Raw genomic sequence first — 6879 nt, forward strand, 5'->3', positions numbered from 1 at the left:
AGCCAGACACGCTGGAGCCAGTGTGTGACCCTCACCGCCACTGTGGATCCAGCACCCAAACTTGCTTCTTCCTCGTCTTGGGTTGTGGCTCGCCGCTTTGGAAAAACCGCTTAGGGTGTTACCCAAGCCTGAGGCCAGCCTCACCTTCCCGAAGAGCTGATTCCCCCCACCGCCAACGATTCTGGCCAACTTGAATAGAGAGATGACACAACCAAACGTTTAATGTAATATGTCTATTTATAATATTTATTTAGTCACCCAGACGTATATAAATCCTAATGAATGAAGTGTTAATTTGGATATATCATTTTGTCTTATTCTCTCATATTGCATGAAACTTTATTTATTTAAAAAAAATTTTTTAAAAAGATTTTATTTATTTCTTTGACAGAGAGAGAGACAGCCAGTGAGAGAGGGAACACAAGCAGGGGGAGTGGGAGAGGAAGAAGCAGGCTCCCAGCGGAAGAGCCTGACGTGGGGCTCGATCCCAGAACGCCGGGATCACACCCTGAGCCAAAGGCAGACGCTTAATGACTGCGCTACCCAGGCGCCCCTAAAAAATTTTTTAATTTATTTGATAGAGCCTAAGCAGCGGGGAGGGGCAGAGGGAGAGGGAGAAGCAGAATTCTCCCCACTGAGCAGGGCCCGACACGGGGCTCGATCCCAGGACCCCGGGATCATGACCTGAGCAGAAGGCAGATGCTTCATGGACTGAGCCACCCAGGTGCCCCTTCATGAAACAATTTTAATCAAAGTTTTCATAGGCACTTTCCACATGAGAGGTTATGTCTTCAGTTTTTCCAAGCACATTACGTTCATTTCTATTTATCTTGTTTGAGATAGAGCACTTTTTAGGTCCCTGTATGATTTATCAGTTATAAATTATCCTAGTCACAATCTCCACAAGATACCACTTAGAGAGAAATCCTTAAAAAGCCTCACTTGTAAAACACAACAAAACAAAACAAAAACCATATCTCCAGGAATAATTATTAAATCTATATTAAAGATCCACTTCCCCCAGACATATTATTTTTAAACCAGTTTGGTTGGGTGAACAGCACAAGCTTCCAGAACCAGCATTGACGAAAGGCCGTTCCAGGCTAATGTGTGTTCCCAAACAAAACTTCATCAAAATAGAATAATAATTAAGAGAGGGCTCCACTACTTTGTGAAGGCTCTGATAGGTGATTCTCTTTTTCCGATGGGTAGAAGTCTGGATGAAACCCGTCCTTCTATTTGGGCCCAAATTTGAGTCCCTGGTCGCCATCTCCCAGCTGGATGACCTCGGCCACATTACTTAACCTCTCTGAGATGCTTTACCTATAATAGCTACTCTAATAGCTACTTAGCCTCTCTAAGCTTTACCTAAATTAGCTTCCTTGCTGGATGGTTGGGAAAGTCAAGTGAAACATCTTGAATAAAACAGACTGACTGAAGTCTGTCCTAATGTGTGTGTTTAATTATCCAGACTTTGGCTGTTTATCTCTGTTTTCTGTAGGGGAGAAAAACAGGACATGAAATTGTCTTAATGATTTCATGCTTCTCTGGTCAGTCAAATCCTTGATCACAAATCAGAAATATTACTGGGGAATGGGGAACTGAAAAAAAAATTAGTTCAGTGGCCAAACAAGAATTAAAATGAAAACTCTTGCAACACAGGTTTTCCACGCTGACCCTGGCTGGGCCAGGGAGACAACTCCCTGTGTTGTCAGGAGGTCAGGGGTCCGACTTCTTGCATGGCTTAAAGCAACCAACAGAGGGCAGTAGTTCTGCGGTACAGGAAGGGGGAACCGCGAAGGGGGTGGGGGAGCAGGGAAATGGGAGAAGGGGAGGAGCAGCAGATCGTAGCTTTACTAGCTGCCTTCTATTTGTGATCCGGCTGGATGTGCCAGGCTGATTCATCCTCACAGCAGGTGGTTGTACTCTCTTCTGCCCTGAAATGCATTTCTTGCCTTTACACGTGGACATGGGGTGTGTCGGATATTGGGATTTTATACACTAAATTGTTTTATTTTATACACTTAATTGTTTTATGGTTTCTAGATTGCTTTCCTGTGCATTCCCCTCAGTGTGTCTGTGGCCTTGGACAGAAAAAGGGGGACCTGGAAACAGCACAGTATGATAAGAGCCAGGACTGTTCTTAAGATCTGTGGGTCCCAGAGCAAGAGTAGAAAAGGAGGTCCATGTGCTGAATCTCTCAATAGTTAAAAGTTACAGATCAAGCTAACTGTTACACAGAATACATTCTATCCCCCTACTATTCTGACAAATAAATATATGGCCGAGAAGGCCAGGCCTGAATTTAGAGCCCTTGGGAGTCCTTGCAGCTCTGAGCTACATAGCAGGGGATGTTGGCCTTTAGTCTTTGCACCTGCCCCCAGCTCACACCCCTGACCCTGGGTTCGTCCTACAGGCTGCGGGTCTAAGATCTGCTCACTCCCTGCAAAATGCTGCCCTTAGACCCAGGCGTGCACACACTGGTAGTCTGACCCCCAGGAGGACAATTCAAGCTTGCATAGGTCCTGGCAGTGCTCAGGACCATTCGTTAGGGAATTCTAGGGACCGTGAGTCTAGAAGAGGACAGTGGGGTCTGCACAGACATGGCCCCTCTTGCCTGAGTCTAAGGACAGTAACTGAAGAGTTCTGGTAGGTGTCCCCGGACGGCAGTGCTGACTTTCCCACTTACTGGCTGGAATCCAGGGCCAGCTGTGTGCCCGCTCTGCACCTCACCTCGAGGGGGCCCAGGGAAGATCCGGTGGCAATGGATGTGAGAGCACCTGCAAGCTGGGAAGGGGCACATAAATATCTGGAATAATTATTTCTGCTATTACCTCCGGCCTCAAAACAAGAGTTTAACAGGATCAGCAAATACTCCCCCAGCTGCAGGTTCAGGAGCCCAGACCAGATGCTAGATGCACAAGGATGTACAAGCACTTGTCTCCTCTCAGGCAAGATAAACACAGAGCTGGCTTTAAAATATGTACAGTTCCAACCCACGGGATGAATGCCGACAAGCTCTGTCTTCCTGGGAGTGTGATATCACAGATGTGACAGACCTTTTTACTGTCATCCCACACAAAACAGCCTTGTAGAAATCAACAGAGAGCATGACCCAATCCTGCTCCTGAGGCTTTCAAAGGGATTATGTTTGCGAATATGGGGCTGTGTGACTGCTGAGCGTTCCTGGTCTTCTGCTAAATGGTGTGGGTTAAGCAAGCTGTGGACGATGTTTAATGGAAGTCAACAGAAATGATGTTCACGGAGTCTAAGTCATAACATGGAAAAAGGGTGATACTATAATGAGCGAAAAAGGCAGAATTCAATATGTGTACCCAAGATGCTGAGAAGTATGTTTAAACACACAGGCACCCACACAAGGAAAAACATGGGAGGAAATATACCAAAACATTAACAAGGACTGTTTTGAGTGATGAGAGTCTGAGTTATTTATTTTCTCTAGTTTTCTGAAATTTATTTAATAGACTATATTACTTTATTTATAATACCTTTTTAAAATATAAATTTGGAGGAAGCTAAAAATTATTTAAAATTTAGTTAACCATGTGGGGTGCCTGGGTGGCTCAGTCAGTTAGGTGTCCGACTCTTGGTTTCGGCTCAGGTCATGATCTCACGGTCCTGGGATAAAGCCCCATGGAGTTCCCCACTCAGTGGGGAGTCTGCTTGAGATTCTCTCTTTCCTTCTCCGTTTGCCCCTTCCTGCCCCCCCCACATGCTCTCTCTCTCTCTCAAATAAATATGTAAATCCTTAAAAAAATTTAGTTAGCCATGCTTATGTGCTCAAAATACTTTCTTTTAAAGTTATGAAACACTCCAAATATATAGTAAAAGTACAGAAAATAATACAACACCTAGGCATGAGCCCACTAGTCTAAACATAACAGATTTAACACTTTTTACTGTTTTTTAAAACATATTAAAAAAAAATGGAATACAAGCAATCCAACCAAAGCCCTCCACCCTGTTCTCCATCCCTCTCCCCTGAGGTTGCTATAATTGCTCCCATCTATGCGCTTATGCTTCGACTATGTTTGTTTTGTGAATTTAAAAATTTACGCAAATGTTATTGGACTGTCCATACCTTTTTGCAACTTGCTTTTTAAAAAACTCAACATCTTTAAGATCTATTTCATTCACTTAATTAATTGTATGAATACTCCTCCACGTAGGTATTCAATTCCGAGTTCATGGACATTTACCACCATACGTGGTGCTTGAGTATTCCCGCTCACACGTGAGCAGTCCCCACGTTCGGTGTATACGGTACCAGTTCGTGGCGCATGCGCACCTCCAATTATACAGGCCCGGCCCCGGTAACAGCCAACTCACCGGGGTCACCACCTGGAGCCTCGTGGGTGACCAAAACTGCCCATTTACCGCCACAGGTCCTTAAGTTTTTAAATAAACTGCTGTCCAGCCAAGCATCCCCACTGGGCATGTGCATTTGTTTTTATTGTGAATGTGGGACTTCACATCTCTCACTATTAAGTTAATATGGGTATTGGGACCATTGGTTTAACCAACAGACATAGCATCATGATACACATTTGGCAGGAGATGAAACATAGCTTGAGTATTTCAAAGGGTTACGGTGATTTGTTTTTGACATTTGTGATATTCTGCTGGATAAATCTGGAATTATTTGATGCTCAGTAATGTCACCTCCATTTGTTTCCTAATAAAAACCAGGACACTTAATGGTAATCCATTCTATGACCCCTTTCCAGGCACACACTTGGCCAGCACTTGTACTGAAACTCAACAAAACCTGTTAGAAATGTCGCCTTTGTGCTTCAGAAGTTCATCAGACCACTGTGGGGCACACAGGGTCTCTGTATGGACCAGCGCCATGCTCAGCAAGTTGGAAAGAAATTTCAGGAATATATGATTTATTTGCTGACATCACAGCGTTGGAGAGGACAGTATATGGGCCCTTCCTGCCTCTGTCAGGACAAAGCTCTTTGGGGAGTCACTCTCTTACCACCTTCTGCTTTGCTGTAGCTCGAACCAGGTTGTGCTGGGATCCCAGTAGCAATGGTTTTTTTATCTTCCAATTCCACACCCGTCCCTGCCCCTGCCCTGCAACCCCTCCTCCAAAGGAGAAGCTTGTTCCAAGGCTGAACTAATAGGTCAAGGCACGAACTTGGCGCTCTGCCATTGCAAGGGCAGTTGGGCCAGAGCTAACCCACGGGGTTTTTCACTGGGGAAGGGGGAGGGGCTTCCTGGAGCATATAGAAGGCTCCTTACGGGGCATAGAAAACAGAGTTTGTTTTGGGGGGGAGGTGACTGGAATCAGAAAAGCAGGCTCTGCTACTGCCTAGACCTATAGATCAAGGGAAACTCAGTCTTTAAAGAGGGAATGATCCAGCACGGAGAGGCAAATAACAAGTATTTGGGTGTGTTTTGTTGACTAGTGAGCGTGATGCAAACACTTCTACGTTCTCCTGATGCAGCTGGAAAAGGCAGCATTGGTTCAGCTAGATCTGCCTCTCTTGGAATTGCTGAACCACTTCTTTTTCTTTGCACATTAAAATGATCTTCTATCTTTTATTCACAATCTCCCAAAGTACAAGAGAAAAAAAAAAATCACTAGCTCGGTGGTTTCTCTCTTGCTCTGAGCAACGTCACCATCAGGGAGCTGTCGGCTGCTCACAGGCCCTCTGGAAAGCCAGCTCTCACGCACCACCCATGTCTTGGGACTTGAGAAACTCTCCAAAAGAAGGACCTGAGCATTTCATCAAGTGAGATGACACACATTTGGTGCTTAGAACCATGCCTGGCACTCAGTCCACATCTTCTGCATCCAGAAACACAAGTCCCCCAAGCCAGGGCCAGCTTCGCGGCACGTGGCCTGAGTGGTCCCACAGTGCCTTGCATGTAGACAGGCTCTCTGCTTGCTATTGAATGTTTTGCTGTCATCATCTTAAAATTCTTCACCATTTTTGAACCAGGAGTCCCACATTTTTATTAGCTACACTTGCCTGATCGAGGGTGACCCGGCTCTTAACAGAATACACCGAGCATCGCCGCCAACTCAGGCAGCTCGCGCTGGGGCTCAGGACACGGACTCTTCCTCTGACAATTCCCTTCCAGGCTGCCTGAGTGCAGACCACCGCCCTGACCCCCGCTTCAGTCTCTTTTGCCGTGACCCCCAACCCTTTTCTATCAAATGCCTCCTTTCTCCGAAAAAACAAAATCAAAACCAAAAAACTCCCTAGCTTTTCTACAGGGCATCCGACTGATGTGCGATCAGTTCCCTGGGGCTACCCTTTCTGTCCCTGTGGCTGCAGACAGCTCTCAAGCCTTTTCTTGACCCATAACTTATAGCCTGTGGAGCTCATCCTGCAGCTGACTGGTGTTCTCTAAATAGTACATCTGCAATTAATTGCATTCCCAAACTTCCTTTTACTTTCCACTCCTACCTTCTAGGTCCACGGCCTCTCCCAGACCATGGAGGGGGGCTGGTCCCATGTCTGACCTTGCAATGCTCTTACTCAAAAGCATTACCATGTCTAAAACTCACATTTCATTCTTTGATTTTTCTGCAGACGAACCAGGCAACCTTCAATCCACAATGTATTTTGGGAAAAGGACATTTTCCCCACACTCACTCTGCCTGCCATTTACAGGCATATTAATGTTATATTTAGAGGCAAAATAGCATAGTGACAAGAATTGGACTTCAAGGCAAGCAGATACAGGTTTAAATCCTAGCTCCATCACTTACTTGTAAGAACTGGGGCAAGTTGTTTAATCTCTGAGCTCCATTCCCTCATTTGTAAAATGAAGATAATAATATATACCCATGGGGTTACTCTAATTAAATGAGATAATGCATGTAAAGCACTTAGCACAGTG

The 6879-nt window shown here is 45.3% G+C and overlaps 1 protein-coding gene across 2 annotated transcripts in view; it reads right to left on the minus strand.

The window, feature by feature from the left end:
- DPYSL5 (dihydropyrimidinase like 5) overlaps window positions 1-6879 on the minus strand; it is an 87231-nt gene that overhangs the window by 26191 nt on the left and 54161 nt on the right. The gene's annotated exons all lie outside the window — the stretch shown is intronic.

This window comes from Ailuropoda melanoleuca, chromosome 4 (assembly GCF_002007445.2).
Source record: "Ailuropoda melanoleuca isolate Jingjing chromosome 4, ASM200744v2, whole genome shotgun sequence".
Classification (NCBI taxonomy): Eukaryota; Metazoa; Chordata; class Mammalia; order Carnivora; family Ursidae; genus Ailuropoda; species Ailuropoda melanoleuca.